The 18,455-nt window shown below is 38.4% G+C and overlaps 1 protein-coding gene across 1 annotated transcript in view; it reads left to right on the top strand.

Annotated features, from left to right (window-relative positions):
* Positions 1-10,363: 10,363 nt before the first annotated feature.
* The window catches only part of PTPRD (protein tyrosine phosphatase receptor type D), a 2,237,777-nt gene continuing 2,229,685 nt past the window's right edge, over positions 10,364-18,455 (top strand). Inside the window, exon 1 of the mRNA XM_086685253.1 lies at positions 10,364-10,736. The gene's annotated coding sequence lies outside the window, so the exon portion shown is untranslated. The remainder of the gene's footprint in view (positions 10,737-18,455) is intronic.

Here is an 18,455-nt window from a genome sequence, read left to right as displayed (position 1 = left end):
AAGCAATAACTTCCTCTGCATTTCATTCATTATTTTGCAAAATCTTGTTCACATTCATCTTTGAGAGCACTTTGATGTTTGGGCCCACAAATTTTCTTTGCTTTTATTACACAGTAACTCTTGCTGCCCCCTGCTGTAAACAGGAGAAACCTTGTTACTTTGTTTTAACATGTAGCAGTGCTGCTTCTCCACGGAACTTTCTGTTGCAAGCCATTTTGTTTCCTATACTGCCTTATGGACCAGGCTTACCCTAGAAGTCTGAGGATTTTAGTGAGTTTCTTCCAGAATATTCCCTGTTTCTTTTCTTTTTTCTTTATTGAAGTTTATTTATTTTGTGTGTGAGAGAGCAAGAGAGAGAGTGAGCACACACACAGCACAAGTGGAGGAGAGGCAGAGACAAAGAGAAGGAGAGAATCTCCATCTCACAGATTGTGAGATCATGACCTGAGCAGAAGTCAACAGTGTGATGTTTAACCAACCAAGTCACCCAGGAACGCCCTTGTTTATTTTCTTTGACACTGCTATATTTTGAAAGATCAATGTTGAAATTAGCTAATTAGTTAAAATTATCTTCTTTGTCTGTAATTCTATCAACACAGTTTATACACTATGAATGTCTTTTAGTGTTTGGTCATTGAGAGTAACCTTACTAAGTTTCCAGAGATTTTAAAGAATTTTCCTTAATTTAATCTTGCATCAGTAATTTCAGTTCAGTGTTTTCGCAAGCTGAGGAGTGAGACATCTTGCTGGCCTGTAGGCTTCTTTGAATATTTTGCATTACAATGTTGGTTGCAAGGTTGCTTGATAAATTAAGTTTTGCATGTTAAATCTTTTAAATTTAATCTGGTGCCTCCAGACTTATGAATTATAAGTTAGTTTATGGGCATTAGTCATTTAGCTGCTCACACACACAGGCACACTATTTACTTTGCATACAACAGGATCTCAAAATATGTGTTTGGCTAAATCCATTGAAATTCGGTACTCTCCTTACCAGTATGCCAGAAAACATATAGGTTGTGTTCAAAGAAATTATATGGCAGGCCTATAATGTTTTTGGTCCTATCTGACACCTGTTATAGGCAAAATAGAATGAAAGGTTAGAGGATGTGGCTGATATTTCTTCTGTCTGGATGAGCATGTCTTACATTTTTGTGTGTCATAGGCTCACATAGCTGTTCAGTAGTGGGGCGCCTCTGCAGCTCAGTCAGTTAAGCTCAGATCATGATCCAGCAGTTTGTGAGTTCAAGCCCTGCACTGGTTTTTTCTGGGCTTTCTGCTGACAGTACAGAGCCTTCTTCAGATCCTCTGTCTCTGTCTCTGTCTCTCTCTCTCCCCCTCTCCCACTCTCTCTATCTCTCTCAAAAATAAACATTAAAAAAAAAAATAGGGCACCCAGGGGCACCTGGGTGTCTCAGTCTGTTAAGTGTCCGACTTTGGCTCAGGTCATGATCTCACAGGTTGGTGGATTCAAGCCCCACATTGGGTTCTGTGCTGACAGCTCAGATCCTGGAGCCTGCTTCAGATTCTGTGTCTCCCTCTCTCTCTGCCCCTCCCCCCATTTGTGCACGCTCTCTCTCTCTCTCTCAAAAATAAACTGAAAACAAATAATAATAAAAATTAAAAACAATAGGACTTCAGTGGAGATTGAGATGGAATTTTCTGAAATAAAAATATATAAGAAGGACTGACTTGACTCCTCAAAAATAATGTGGCGTTCAATAACAATTTTTACATTTCTAATGTAGAATCAAAGTGAGAAAAGTATTTATAGATATTTATGTCAAATAAATCAATGTTAAAATAGCAAACATTTTGGGGCATCTGGTGGCTCAGTTGTTTAAGCCTCCGACTTCGGCTCAGGTCGTGATCTTGCAGTTCGTGATTTCCAGCCCCATGTCCGGCTCTGTGCTAACAGTTCATAGCCTGGAGCCTGCTTCAGATTCTGTGTCTCCCTCTCTCTCTGCCCCTCCCCTACTTGAGCTGTGTTTCTCCCTGTCTCACAAAAACAAATAAACGTTAAAAAATTTTTTAAAAGCAAATATTTTATTATTAGTATTTTATTAATTTCATAATGTGAACACTTTCTTTGAGAACGAGTAGATTATTGTGGTCACTAAATACCTGAATAATATTTAATTAAAACGTCAATTTAAGTAATGCATTGATGTTGTGATATCATTTAGGAAAACAATACACTTAGTACAGAAAAAGTATATTTATTCTATCCTTATTAAAATGATGATGGTACCTTTTAAAAATAAGTTAAAATTCTAAAATCAATTTATAAACTATGTAACCTATATTTGGGTGGAAACAACATTTATTTTGTGCATGTATGTATGGTTTTAAAAAAAAAAAAAATTCCTGCCTCCTTATGGTGTGGTGTAAGAGTTGTTAGGTGTCCAAGAAATAAAAAGTCAAAATGTTAATAAAAATGCAGTCCAGTCTTCAATATTATAAGTATTATTTGGAGGTCCTGATTTATATCTCTCAGTGACATTTATACAAAACTTACTGTTTTTCTTTTCTTTCCAGCTTTTCCACATTTTGTAATCGCTTGGTAGATTCTTATTTTATAACTGCCTTAAATTTTATCTTTCCGGTCTGTTTCCTTAAATCGTTGGTCTGAGTTTTTTCATTCCCAGATTTCTTCCATTTCTGGAGTCTCTGCCTAACAAAAGCCTGACAAACAAGGCAGCAAAGGCCTTGGAGGGCAGGATGAAAACTGGATTTGGGCAAGGGAAGTCTAACCTCCTGTACCCTGAGTGAGGATGTGGGGCCACGTGTGCAAGAGTGTCGGAGAGAGGCCTGTTGGCAGGAACAGATTTCAGTGGGAAGCACACTAGCTTTAATAAATCCTTTCCCGTCACATCCATATTCATGATCTATATCCCTATTACGTTCATGTTTTTATAGCTTAGATGAAACCGATGAGAATTCTGATTAATAGTAGGAATAGTGAAGCGAGCTTGTAAAGGTGACTCCTCACTAGGCACATCATTTTATCACCCTTTCTAGAAGACTTCCTGAAAGAAGTCTGTGATTCTTTCCCCTTTTTAGTGTAGCGGTGATTGTTCAATGCCTCATCTAAAATTTGCTTAAAAATGTAACATGAAAATGTTTTTTCTCACTAAGTGTATTGAATGAGGGCTTATGAAACCAAACACACACTTTGCAATTTAAACAACAAAAAAACTAAATTTACCTAATACATACACACATGTATAGAGCTAAATTGCTTTTACATTAAAAAATTTTTTTATATTATGATGAAAATAAAAGTTCCCTAAAATTAACAGTGCTTCTATCACTCATTAGTCATATAAAAATGAACATTTCACACATGCTGGGTTTAGTAGTGTGAAAGGGGGAGAGAGGTGAAGGTACTGGTAACCAAATTATCTTGTGCTTTGACACTGATAATTACATGGAAAAATTAACTTTAAACTTACATAGACTTGCTTTGACTTACCTTAGATATCCTTCCATAAAGAGGAGATACGTTTCTAATTTGCTTATCACCCATAAAATATAGAATGCCAGAAAGCAGAGTTCCATATGATATGGTTGTCACATTTTTTCCTTTTGCTTCTATTTTTAAAATCTACAATTTTATATGTTTAAAATATACATAAAATTTGTGATAAAAATAAATGCTACTATAATTTTTGGCTGCCACAATATCATTACACATGAACAAAAGGTCAGGAATAACTACCTGGAAAACAGATTGTACATCACTAAAACAGGGGGAAATCTTAAAAAGGTTCCAGAAAGTTGACCCCTTGTTATAAAAGAGAGATGACACATAGAATTGCCTTCCATAGCTACATATTACTTTGGTCCTTTCGGTTATAGGTAAGGGTGGGAAGTAAATAAACATGAATAGATAAAAACAAATGCACAAAAGGGAAAAGTAGCAAATGTGGAAAATTGTGATAATAGAACAAATTGTACATAATTTGTCTTGAAAAAATCATGTTTATTTTTATAATACAATTTTTCTATGTTATAATTAGATATGAGAAACACATAAAATGATTTTTCATATAAAATATGCAAAATGATTAAAATAGAAATATAAAGTTAAAAAAGTCACTTTATGGGGCGCCTGGGTGGCGCAGTCGGTTAAGCGTCCGACTTCAGCCAGGTCACGATCTCGCGGTCCGTGAGTTCGAGCCCCGTGTCAGGCTCTGGGCTGATGGCTCAGAGCCTGGAGACTGTTTCCGATTCTGTGTCTCCCTCTCTCTGACCCTCCCCCGTTCATGCTCTGTCTCTCTCTGTCTCAAAAATAAATAAATGGGGGCGCCTGGGTGGTGCAGTCGGTTAAGCGTCCGATTTCAGCCAGGTCACGATCTTGCGGTCCATGAGTTCGAGCCCCGCGTCAGGCTCTGGGCTGATGGCTCAGAGCCTGGAGGCTGTTTCCGATTCTGTGTCTCCCTCTCTCTCTGCCCCTCCCCCGTTCATGCTCTGTCTCTTTCTGTCCCAAAAATAAATAAAAGTTGAAAAAAAAAATTTAAAAAAAAAGTCACTTTAAAAACTGAAAATTAGGCGCACCTGGGTGGCTCAGTTGGTTAAGCTTCTGGCTCTTGATTTAGGCTCAGGTGGTGATCTCATGAACCCATGAGATCCAGCCTCGCATCAGGCTCTGTGCTGTCAGCACTAGGGATTCTCTCTCTCTCTCTCTCTCAAAATAAATAAATACACTTAAAAGAAAACCTTAACAATAGTACATACATATGCATGTGCACATGTGTGCATATGTATGGTTGTGACCATTCTTATGCCCAATTTATAAAAGAAAACACAAAATTAAGATTCATGAGAAGCAAAATTTGCAATGCCTTAATGTAATAGAGATGTGTACATAAGATCTTGCATTAGATACCTTTTTATTATTTTTTGAGGTCAAAATTAGACCAAAAAACTCATAGGACTATATTATATATTCTCTCTCAGATTTTACCTTTGTCATTAAAGCACTTGTTCTGATCCTCATTGATTTATATGATATACATTTGTTAAATGGTTGCTTAAAAGAACTTGGTGGGTTGCATTCTTTGTATTCATGTTTGATTGATCTCTTCCCAAAGTATATGCATGGGCAGTTACTTTGGGTTGTCACTGATAACTTAGGTCACTGATTTACATCGTCATTATTGGCTGTTTCTTTTAAGAATTGGAAGAATGGATCCATATAGGCTTCTTTACTCATTTGTTTTTTTATTTTTTTAGTTTTAAAATGATGAAAATTACAGTACCTTACAAACTATGATGTGCTTTATAAGAATAATAAATACTAAACTTCAAAACATGTATTATTATTATTAATTTTTGTAATAAGATGCTATAAAACACTGAGATGCATGTTTAAGAAAAACTGAGAGTTGTACAAGTTTGATGAATTTGGCTCATTCGATACACAGAGAAATGATATCTCTGTGGAAAATATTAATACATTGTTATTACAGCCACACAGATCAGCTAGATCATCACATACTTTCTTATAGTGCGTTAAAGTTATTTCTAGTTTGAGAAATGGTGATGTTTTGGCACTTCTATACACATTGGACAATATGTTAAACTTTGAAACAACTGAATAAAATATTTCTTGTAATCTTTTAATACTTTAAATAACAAAAATGGATCAGTCAGAGTACCTGGGGGAAACAGAAGGCACGATCAGGAGTGAATCTGGGGAGAATGTAGATGAGGGGTACTTTCTGGAGGAAGGACGAGGTGAAGGGAGGTGATGAGGATCCATCCATCCTATAGCCACAGTGGAAAGCTGAAGGGGCAAGAGGTAAAGATGTGGCAAATATGAGCAGGAACAGGGAGTGTGGTGCCTGGCCTGCATTCCCAGAGCAATGCAGCCACTGCCAGACAATACGGAAGGGCTCAGTTACAGATTGAAAGGGGCAAGGGTGGCCTCACCCTCCACTGCCTCTCATTGACTCTACCCCAACAGAAGTCAAAGGACAAGGGAAACCAGGTGGTTGTAGTTCTTAGAGGCTAATTCCTGGGGCACAAAGAAGGGTAAATGATGGTTCTGAGGTTTTAGGAGGGGTGAGGAATAGAAAATGATAGTACAGTGAAAAAAAAACTATGTAAAATATCAAAATCCATATTTCCATTTCCAAAATATTTAGATTTTGTTTAATTTAGGATTAGCCATGTTAAGATTTCAGTGGAATAACTTGAAACCTTGATCCACAATTATCACACATGTAACTTCACTCATTAAGACTCCCTAAATTGGGTACAATCCAGTGATATTTTTTTATTATGTTGTAAGATTTCTAAGCAGCTTTCCTGGAAGCAAAGCATCTATAAGAAATTAGGTAAATTAGACTCATGTAGTCAATTAGAACTCTGCCCTCATTGAGCAGAATAAAATCTGAAGAGTGAAGGATTATCCTTGTTTCATATGAAATAAGTATGAGCAGTCAGACTCATTAAGTGCATGATTTCCTATTCTATTCTCAATATAAAATTGTTTCTACTTGCATTTTCTGCCAATCAGCATAACTTTAGAAGGAAAGATGTAGGAAAGAGAACAAATTAAGTGTATATAATTTCTGCGACTGAAAAACAAAACAAACAAACAAACAAACAAAAACCACACGTGGCAAAGAGAGAAAGATTACTACTGACAAATCAAACTCTCCAATCTGGTGGTCATGGGTTACCTCCTTTGATGGTTGTCTCCTTCATAACAGGTTACTTGCTCCTCGTAACTCCGTTATTACCCTGTTTTCTATTTATTCTCCCTTAGTTTTAATTCCACATTATGAAGTCCTGTATAATTAGGAAGTTTTCCCACGATGCTATTAATGTGTTTAAAAGACATATTAGAACAGGAAGTTATTGCTGTGGAGATGTCTACTGGAGCACTGTTAAGTCTAATTTCACAACTGAGACATGAACGAAAGGACTTGACTTCCTCAAAAACCCAAAATACAAATGTAAAGTGTAGGTTGTTAAAATCAATTCTATGTTTAAATATAACAAAGCTAAGCAAAGTTTTGGTGAATGAAGTAAGGTGGCAAAATAAAGGGACCCTCAAAAGGGACTAATCTCAGATGGCTGATGAATTTCTTGTCCTATCCCACTTTCCCTTTTTTATTTCTATTTCACATTTATCACGGTTGTTTTGAACACATGGTTCACTGATGATGACCAATTTAAACAAGTAGTGCTGCCTTTTAAAAATAAATATACAATGATAACTAAAGGGGATAGTTAAAGGTGCCTTTTCATTTAATAAGGAAAAATAAACCACAATATTCAGGAAGTGGATATGTAGTTAGATAATGAGAACTTTTTTAACCTTGCAGTCATCCTCAGAAAAGATACCTCAGGGGCGCCTGGGTGGCGCAGTCGGTTAAGCGTCCGACTTCAGCCAGGTCACGATCTCGCGGTCCGTGAGTTCGAGCCCCGCGTCAGGCTCTGGGCTGATGGCTCGGAGCCTGGAGCCTGTTTCCGATTCCGTGTCTCCCTCTCTCTCTGCCCCTCCCCCGTTCATGCTCTGTCTCTCTCTGTCCCAAAAATAAATAAACGTTGAAAAAAAAATTAAAAAAAAAAAAAAAAGAAAAGATACCTCAGTCCAACTGTTATGAATCACTAATAAAATCCCTACAAGAAACTACTAACAATGAACACTTGTGGTGTTATTAAGTAGGGAGGAATGCAGCAGGAAAGGGGTTGAATATAACCCTTACTCTTCCATTGTTTAAATTACCCTGTGTTCTTCTAGAGGGCACCAAAGTATAGCTGTATAGTAGAAAGAGGAACTCGGCCCCACGGAGCATTGTCTCTGTGAGATGCCAGCTTTGAGCTGAAGTTGAGATGAGTTTCAAGTTGCTGAACACCCCCATACAGCAGTAAAAAGATATAAGATATCGACACGCTCAGCTGCCTCTTGTTAAAAGCTTCCTGTGGGTTGGCAGAATGAAATCTTTATTTAAAATACACAAACTATTGTCAAGGGAAAGATGGAAAAGGGAACACAGTCAAAGGGCCAAATGCTTTGCTTAACCCACCAGAAGCAGCAGAAAGGGAAAAGTGGTCACATTGTCTTTGCAGCAACACTATCAGAAAAGGTTACTAACACCACCACATCAGCATCCATCTGCCCCTCCCATGGTATCAAGATGCATTATTTCTTTTATTATTAATTATATGTGTTTCCGGGGGAGGGCAAGTATATTATTACGGACGGCAGAAGAGGAAATCATTTCTGCTGCCACTTGGCATTAAGTACAGTAGTGTATGTAATGAGTGAGTGATGACAGGAAACATAGCAGCAGCATTGAGTTCTGGCATCCCTGCTACAAACCCGCTCCAACTCACTCTTGGTAGTCGGAGGCTTTCAAACAGAAAGTTCATGTAAAACCATTATTGAACACTGACAGGAAGGAACTGAGACAGGAGGGAGTGGTATGTATTTGCAGAAGGGGAAGCAGGGAGGGAGAGAAGGGGAGACCAGGAGAGACAATGAGTTAGTCATCATCTCGCACAGACCACACCATAAGGGGGCAGGTGCTTTCCATAATTATAAAGACAGACATACACATGCGCACACACTTGCACACATGGAAGAAAGGTTTTTGCTTTATATGCTATCGTTTCCCAGAACAGCTTTAAGTGATAATGATTGTGAACCTTCTTGGATGAGTGAGCTCAGTGGGTTTAAGGAGGCAGAGCAGGTAGCCTGGCAGGAGATGGGTTCAGAAGAAGGGTCACTCCTGAAGAGCAAAGGGACATGGCAGGCAATGAAGCAGGCATGAAAAGAAAAGAGGTGAAAGGACCCAGAGGAAAATGTCACGTGTACTGATTAAGCTTTATTTCTCTTTGGGAGAAAGTGACATTTCTGCGATTAGACCACGGACACAGAAGGAAAGTAGATGGCTCGCTGCCTTTTCCTTTTTGGCCACAGCGCTTAGGGCACCTTTGTCCAGAGGGTACTTAGAAGGCTTTCTGTTGCATTGTTATAAACAGGATAATTTTCTTTTGGCTTTTTTTTTTTTTTTTTTTTGAAGCACTAACGTGGTGACACTGCTCTTTCTTTAGCAAGAGAGATAGCGTTCATTGCCACAGCTGCATGCTTTGATCAGACACAAACGATGGTAAAATTATAGGACCTTTCTGTTACATGTCTTCCACCCTGCCCACCTTCCTCCCCAGCTCCAACCCTCTTTTCTAGCTCTGCTCAGGGGGTTTAAGTTACTCGTCCCTTGTTTGCTGAGTCTGCGATACACCACCTCAGAGACGTTGGTCATTCTACTATGCAGGTAGTGAAACAATCCCCCCACCTCCATGCATGTCCACGTCCCCGCCTGAGAAGCAAGGCTAGTTTCCAGCAACTCTTTTACAGGTTTTCCCTTCTCACCTACGGCCTTGGCAGAGCCCTGTGTCTGTCTCAAGTCCAGCCAACGCTGCCAAACACCCCAACTGAAAACTACATCCAGTATGTGAGACGCAGAGCGCCCTGCACCACGCAGCCTCCGCTCCTTTCCTACTCCTCACTAAAGTGGACTCTTCTTAAGCAACCAGCGTATTGCAACTAAAACTGTGTCCCTTGCATTTTAACCTTGCCACCCCTGACCCTTGCCGCCAGCTTAGCTCCGAAAATGCAACCAATCAAAATATAATAATAATAATAAAATTAATAATAATAATAAAATTAATAATAATAATAATAAAATAAAGTAACCGAAAGCACGCAAACACCTGAAGACGCGCAACCGGGATCTACACCTGGACAAGTCCTCTGTGGCTCTAGTGGTCCGGTAGAGCCTCCTCTCCCCGCGCGGACCGCTAGATCCCGGAGCCCCGGGGTCATGCCACGGCCTCCGGGTCGCGCCCGGGCAGCTCGGGGTCGCCGCCCGGTTTCCCCTCCTCCCGCCCCGGCTCGCGCGCCCGCACCGCCGCCGCCGCCGCCACCCGGGCCGGCGCTCGGAACATCCCGCGCCACGTCCTCCCCGCCCCGGCTCCCGCCCGCCGGAGCCGGAGCCGGGCCAGCGCCGCTGGCAGCCATCAAGTGGCTCGTTAAGGAAATGCAGGTGAGTGCGTGCGGCCGAGCGGCTGCTGCTGGAGACGTGGGGTGTGTGCCTGTGTGTGCGAGCGCGAGGAAGGGGGAGCGCGAGCCAGCGAGCGAGTGCGGGAGCGGCCGGGAGATGCTCGCAGCCTCTGCTCCCCGCCCCGCCGCGCCCGCGCCCGCAGCCGGCGGCCCGAGCGCGTGGGGCAGCGCCTCGCCCTGACGGCCGCTCGCCTCCTCGCGGTCTCGGCGGCTGCTCGGCCGCCCGCCCAGCGGCCTCCTCCCCCCCAGCCAGCCCGCGCGCGCTCCCCTCCCAGCCCGAGCCCTCCCGCCGCTCCTCCTCCTCCTCAGCCTCCTCCCCTCGCGCGCCGCTGACAGGCAGCCTCGGCGGGGAGAGTGCAGGTACTTTGCCTTCCGAATAATTTGCAGGACCCAAGCTAGCTTTCGGAGCGCCCTTTATTTTCTTCGGCCGTTGCCCCCTCCCTCCGGAAAAGAAGATCCCACTTTTGAAACAGACAGCACCCGAAGCACCCTACCCAAGCCAAAGCCCGACGGGCTGCTGTGCGCGTGCTGTCCTTTCTTGCAGTTTATTCCGGGCCTGTGTGGAATAGGAAGACAATTCTTTATTTGACTGGTAGGAAAGAAAAGAGAAGACTCCTCAGGGTTTCCAAGGAGGACTGGAGCGGCTGCTTTAGTAAGTAAACTGTGCTTCTGTGTTTCTTTTCTCCAAAGTGAGGCGTATGCTGAATGCTCTCCCTTCAAATGGTGTGGACAGTTCGTTTTACCGAGGAAGAAGTTGCCTTATATAACTTGAGTAGTTCTTAATTGAGGAGTGGTTTGCTAAGCTATTTATTTATTTATTTATTTACTTATTTATTTTTTGAAAGAGCCTTGAGAAGACTTCAGCGTGGGGAACCTTCCTGGGGATGTGATTTTTAAACGTTTATTGTTCAAGGGTTGTTGGAAACCTCGCTTGGTGAAACATTGGTTGGTTCTAAGATTTAAGGATGCTTACCTCGAAAAAGCTGGAGAATTTCAGCCTGCTGGTTCACTTGTCTTGCTGCCTTCCACATCAGCCTTAATCCACACCAACTCCCCTCCTCCTGTGACTTCACCTGGTTGCTTGCTTTATCTTTGGTTCTGGAGACAGCTTGCCAAGAATTGGGTCAAGGGAAAGTTAACAAAGATGGTGTGAAAGACCAGGAGAAAATCCTGTTGAGGTTTCTAATGCTTGTAGGTAGATGAGATGTGGAAGAAAACCCTGGGAACTAGGCTAGTTAGGAGAATTTGGATGAAATTAATTTGGAGAGGGAATGTGAAAAATGCTTTGGAGAAGGCAGGAGCTGAGGCTGTGACTTTGACACAGCAGGTTATAAACTGTGACAGAGGCTCAGCAGCCAGTGACAGGCTTAAGGTGTCTCCTAGGGCTGAATATCTCTGCATCAAAAACTTTTGCAGGCAGTATTCCTCTTGGGGCTAACATCACCATGTCAGTAGCTGCAGCATTTCTGTAAAAACAAGTAGGACACCCTTCCTGTCTCTGTGAAGGGGTTAATGGTATATTTAAAAAGAAATGAAGATATACAGTCTAATACTTGCCAATATTTTGTAATATCTAAATAAAACCTTTGTGTTATGTCAGGAAAAATATAGTTGAGTCAGTTTGTTTTGCACAAGAGGGAGAGAATCAATAACATTTCAGCATTTTTCCCTTTATTACTGCCAAATGGACTGGGAATCTAATTCTTCTTGCATTGTTACATATACAGTAGATACAGTAGGAATTGCAATTTAGATACAACAGAGCAGATTTTTAACAAAGTCAAACTTCTCTGACATAATAACATTCATACTGACTAGTGTAGAATAGGGATTTAAAAAGTTTGTTTTATCTTTAACTTTCAATTTTTTTCCTCAGTGTAAAGCACACTTTTAAAATCAGATGTCTTTAAGAGTTATGAACCAGACTGAAAATTAAAGCCACTTATCTCACGCATTTTTTTTTCCAACAGAACACCTTACCATCAAATAATATCTAAGGGCCCTCTTATATTTAATTGCCAATAATGGTAAAGTGAAAAAAAATGTTATGTTTATATTTACTCGAATGAATATATAAAAGTGGCAATATTCACTTGGCATTGACTTAAACAGAATTAAGAGTAAACTAACATGCAATGGTTCAAAAGAGGGAAAGATGTTTTAGAGTTGTCATGGATATTCAATGTCAAAAGCTCTGAATATCTTGGGACATAAGTTTTTTGCATAATGAAATAACAGTAGGACAGTTGATGAATTTATTGTAATGAAGTTATAATATATGGGAATCATTTGGGAAAGATATGTCATTGTTTCTCATATATTACTTTATTGTGTATCCAAATGGGTTTTCTTAGAGGTATTGCTGTTCTCAGCTGCCATTTCTGAGATTGGTTTAAAATGAATTTAAATAATTTAAAATGAAACCCTTGGTTGATCAGATTGGGAGAGCATATGACCTCTACTTACTTGTGACCTCAAATATCTGAAAGGATATCTAATATTTGAAAAAAAAAACAATTATTGAAAAATAAAAGGGAAGATTATACTGAAGTAGCCAATTTTAAGAGTGGTTCAAATATATTATTCCATATATTACTATAGGACTCATTTTCCACAGAAAATGTAGAAAAGACAGGACAGAATTGTTGATCCTGTTCAAATTGCTGAAAGCAAAGATGTACAATTAACATGAACATTATCCTGCATGTGTTATAATTATGTTATAGTGCTAAGGAAGATAGCCTGAATTAAAACCATTTCTCGTTAAACTTGCACATACTATATTTGATCACTTTCAAAAAAAGAAGTCAAAACTGGATGGGGTGATTAAATTGTCAGGTTGTTTTTTGTTTGTTTTGTTTTGTTTTTGCCACCAGCTGTCTGTGTAATACAGAGGTGGTTGCAACTTTAAAGTTGAAAAAAGAAAGTTGCAAATGTCAGCAGTAATGTGTTTTATTATGCAATTGTTCTTGTTATTCAGATCAGATAATGGCCCTATGAAATACATAAGCAGTCTGCAGGGAATGAATGATTAATTCCTCTAACGTGTGCTTACTAAAGGAGTTCTAATAAAGTGCTGTATACCTGTATTTGCTTACAGTTGCAGTTGGTAAAGGCAAACATACTTTTCTTTTCTTTTGATATTAACATAGAATTTATAGGTCTAGTCCTATAACTGTATGACCTAAAGATGATGTGTGGATCACATGATCTTATATTTTATAGAACCCTTTGGATATGATTGCCGTTTCCTTAAAACATTTAATTTAGAAAGTAAAATATTGTTAATTGGATGGAATACCAAAAGGCTGGACTATTAAAAATTTTGCTTTTCCACTATGGAATGACATTCTTTCTCTCCTGTCTATTACTAGTTGGGTGCGGATGCAAACTTCAAGTGCAAAGGACATTTTTCTTTAGTACTATTAAGTGTAAGAGAAAAGTTAAGATATTGCTGATTATATAAAATTATTAGCTAGATACTCTTGGAAATGGCTAATAGTGTACATGACAATTGTTATGGTTACCACTGGTGTAAATTGTTTTGCAGTTGAAGATGTATCGTTGATTAACTTTCAATATTTTTGCATTTCTAAGACTGGATTATAGGTGAAGGTGGGAAATGGATGGATTTTATGTGGTGATTTGAGAACAGGTGACCTGAACTGCATAGTACACATTTTAAATTTACGTACCCAATGTTTTCTCTTTTTAGAAATTTCTAAAAAAAAAATGATTTTCAAAACTGTCTAATTGAATATATCAATATGTCTCTATCTCTACATTTACAATAACAAATAACTCTATTTTAAGATTCCTCTGTTTGGAGAAAATAACTTAATTTCAGTAGTATTTTTTGGAGTTACACTTAAACTGAATTTAATACACGTTAACAATGCAAATGATGTGATAATATATATTTGATAATTCTAATTTAAGAGTTTTAGTGAAAATTGGATGAGTAGGATTTTGTATCCAGTTGAGTGCCTTTGAATTTATCTCCTTTGTATATTTGTGCAATTTTTTTTATCACTACTGTCAGTTCACTGGGTTTTCATCAGGCTGTTCAAAAGCAATTTGGCATCCATAAAGAATAAATGAATTTCCACTGGTAGAATCAATGTGGAAGTTAACTTTAACTCACCATATGTCTTTTCAAACTCTTTAAAAATATGTTGAATAAAAGAAAATGAATGAAGGACCAAAAAATGAACATTGCCTACTAGGTGAACACTTAATGTGATGGTAGAATCAAAGCTTTTGGGATTTCCTCTCATCTGTAATTAGCAGTGTGATCCCAGGGAGGTAACTTGAACTCTCTGTACCTGGATTTTCTCCTCTGTCCGGTAGAGAAATTGACCTACAATTTGAGATAATTTAAATTCCAAAATCTCATGGAACAAGGTAATATAATTAGTAAAATAATTAATTAATAGTAGCATTTAGCAAATTGTTAGATTACACTGTGGCACCTCGAGATCCCATACAGGAGTGTGGTAGCTGTCCTGTTTGGAGAAGAGCTAAGGAAATTGTTCCCAAGCCATGTTGGAGGTGACTAGATCCTGTTGCTATGGGATTAAATGCTTATTTGGAGGAGGAGGATGGAGATGATGGAAGGAAGGGGTGGATTAAAATCCCTCTAAACCATCCTTACCTCTTGCTATTGAAAAATGTATAAGTAAATATATTCGGATTTGTTACTCTATTTAATACCAAAGCGGTATGAGAACATGAAAATAAAAGAAGCTGTTTAGAGTCTTTTGACTTCCTTTTTTCTCCTCTCAGTTTCTCTATATATTTTATTTTACAGTGTCATGTTTAGATATATATGCACAATTTAAGTAAACTCCTTTTTTTTTCCACGTAAAATATATCTTATAGACTGTCACAGCTGAAGCTACCATATAAAAATTTATTTCAGCCCCTGTATTTAAAAGAGAAAACTAAAAGCTTCAGAAGTTAAAAACTATAAAGTTGACATGCATTTCCCAAGTTCACAGAGAGGTTTTACATCACAAAGCAGTAGTAGCTAAGATGATTCATTGACAAATAAACACATAGACAATAATTTATATACCTGTTAGTAAATTTTCAAGACAATCAATCAGTAAAATAATTCCATTGTTGATGTGAGATACATTTATCTAAAAAGATTTTATACTGACAAATCTTCTGTTCGTGGAAAATGAACACAGAGAAAGAACACAATATTAATTTTGAGGGCTTGCTTTTCTTACAGAAAACCAAGATTGCCTACTAGGTGAACATTTAATGTGATTGTAGAATCAAAAGTGTTGAGTTTTACTCTCATCAATATAATTGAAGAAATTGAAAAGATTTTCCCCTCTAAGAAAATCAGTGTGCCGAATCTTTCCATCCTGATATAAATATATGGGTGGTAGCAAGTGGAACTATAGCTCTATAAAATGTTTTATATTTTAAATCATTGGAGCCTGGGAAATAATGCTGTATTTGAAATGTATTTGTTTCTGAATGCAAGATATAGCTGGTTAATTATAGAGAGCTTATTTGTTTTACATTTTGTGTGTTTGCTGCTGTGCGTGTCCGTGTGTGTGTGTGTGTGTGTGTGTGTGTGTGTGTGTGTGTGTTTAAGCACACCTGTTCAAGACTGAACTGAGTGAAAATGGTGCACTTAAAATTTTAGAGGCGTATGTGTGATAATTGAATAGTCAAAGAGAGATAACGTACGTTAGGGTGTGATATATCAAATTGCTCTCTGAGCCTTAAATCAAATGAAAGTTCAACAGTGTACCATATTACCAAGGCCTTGCTTCGTTTAATAAATCCATATATTTTCTAAATACCACATTATTCTTAAGGTTAAGGTTATAGAATTGCAGGGAGCATAATTGCTATTCTTTTCCATTATTACAGACTTTACTTACCAGGATATGTACTTACATTAGGTGCTAAAAAAGGAAAGGAAAAAAAATATTAAATTGATTATGACATGGTTAGTTACTTAAAACTTTTCATCATTAATCTCAAATGAGATGTATATATTTTAACTAGGTTACATTGTTATAATTTGTTGCATATTTGATTTACTTTGTAAAGGGAACAATAAAAGTATTACACTTCAACACAGAATTAGTGAATTTTGTAAAAATTCATTTTTAAGCATGCAATTATGTTAGTAATCAGCTATACAAGTCTAGTAATGCATTCATACTATTGGGAATGCTTTGAATTTTACTTTTAAATTTTTTTTTTTTCAACGTTTTTTATTTTTTATTTTTGGGACAGAGAGAGACAGAGCATGAACGGGGGAGGGGCAGAGAGAGAGGGAGACACAGAATCGTAAACAGGCTCCAGGCTCTGAGCCATCAACCCAGAGCCCGACGCGGGGCTCGAACTCACGGACCGCGAGATCGTGACCTGGCTGAAGTCGGACGCCTAACCGACTGCGCCACCCAGGCGCCCCGAATTTTACTTTTAAAAACAATCCAAAGTTATATTTCTCAAGTGTGATTTGTATTAGAAAGGTGGCCCCTTCTGCGGCTACAGGAGAGTCAAAGCCAGGCAAGTCTGTGTGCACATACTCCTTTTTACTGCTTATTTGCTTATTTGCTGATCACATGTGCTATGGGATTTGTATTCCAGGGTATACTCCTATTCCTTTGGTTAGACGGAGCTGGGTGGCTTAGGACAAGGGCCTACAACATAGCCCGTCCAGTTCCAAGGAAGGTTAATTAGAATATAGAAGCAGAAAAAAGTAAGCAAGGGAAATAGAATGCTTCCTGTTTTTAAATAAACAGGTCTAGGTTACTTGTCTAAGACATTTATTTAGGTAGCTGGAAAAATACTCATACAAGCTTGTATCCCTAGAATGGTGACCCAGTACAGTGACCTAGAATCTTTATGGTTCAGTTCAGAAATTCTACCTGGAAGTAGAATAAAAAATGAAGAGGGGAGAGGATGGAGAAAGGAGAGACTTGTTAATCTTGCCCTGAAGGTGGTATTCTTTCACTTTTTATTTTTCCCATAAATGGATTTCAAAATCAGAAATATGACTTTTTACTTTTGGGCAAAAGATCATCAAATTAAGAAGGAATCTGGCTCATAATAAACTGCCATAGTCTCAGTTTTTGTTATCACAGCTTTAGATCATCTGGAACCACTAAGAAAGTCAGTTTATCAGTTCATGCATGATCTGCATTATTTCCTCCTTTGATTTTGCTACAGAAATCAAGGACAAGACATTAATTGAGGTACCATAGTCATATCATCTACTCCTAGGAGTTATGTTCGCTTCTGTTTCCTAACTTACATGCATTTTCAAGTCAGAATCAGTAATTAGGAGGATGTAACATAGTATCTGGTACCCATATATTTAGTCAATCTCCTATGTACCAGGCAGTGTTGAGTACAACACTCAAAAGCTAGGAATTTAAAGCTGCCTAAACTGTGATCATCCTATATTTTATGAAATGTTTCCCATTATTAAGATTTTTTTTTGTTTCCATAGAGAAAATAGAATTGCCCAAAGAATCTCTCTGTTTAAAAATTTCCAGGTACATGCTTTCTTTTGCCATTTCCCCCCTTGCATTCTCTGTCATCCTGAGACAGAGGCAGCTTTTATAGAAGCTGGGTGGAATTCTTGTTGCTTATTTAGCACCTGCAGGCTATGCAGTATTCCAATGGAATTAATTGACACCCTTCATCATCTTCAAAACACTATTACCCCAATGCTAATTCTTCAGGTGCCCCACTCTCCAAAGTTCGAAAGAAGCAGTAGGCATGATAAACATATCACCATGCCATCCTCATATCTATAAGACATGGGAAACCCCAGTAAATCTCCAGACCAACTGTAGCAGTTCACAATCTGTGTTATCAGTGCCTTATATTTCCAAATTCATAGGCTACAATACAAATTACAATCAAGGCTCAGGTTGTTATTCCAGCTATATCCAAAGCATCACAGAAGTGCCTTGGTTTCCTCAGGAAAGAGAACAGAGAAAAGAGAAGAAATTCTGCCTGTACATTGTGATGTGTGTGTTATTTCATAAAAGGTCTTATAATGTGTACTTTGGATCAGATAACCAAAGAGGAAGACAAAAGTGTAATTTAAATTTTTAGAAGCTTACTTGGATTGTTACGTATATTTGGAGTTTAAAAAATTATCCTGAATTCACCTTTTGATTTCTCTAGAATAAGTAATTGAAACACTTCTGACTTAATTTTAAAGAGCTTCCCTTTTTATTCCCTCTAAAACCATTAACAAGGTTTCACTGGTGGTACTATTCAGCAGGAACATTTGAAACACAGTGCCAATATAACATATTCTTTCACTCTCAAAGGCTCTTTTATATTTCTAAATTTTAATGGCAGACCATGTATATCACAA

This window comes from Puma concolor, chromosome D4 (assembly GCF_028749965.1).
Source record: "Puma concolor isolate L17-30 chromosome D4, mPumCon1.1.hap2, whole genome shotgun sequence".
In the NCBI taxonomy this organism is placed as follows: Eukaryota; Metazoa; Chordata; class Mammalia; order Carnivora; family Felidae; genus Puma; species Puma concolor.
Note: the sequence above shows the minus strand (reverse complement) of the source record. Positions and strands in the feature narration are given on the sequence as shown.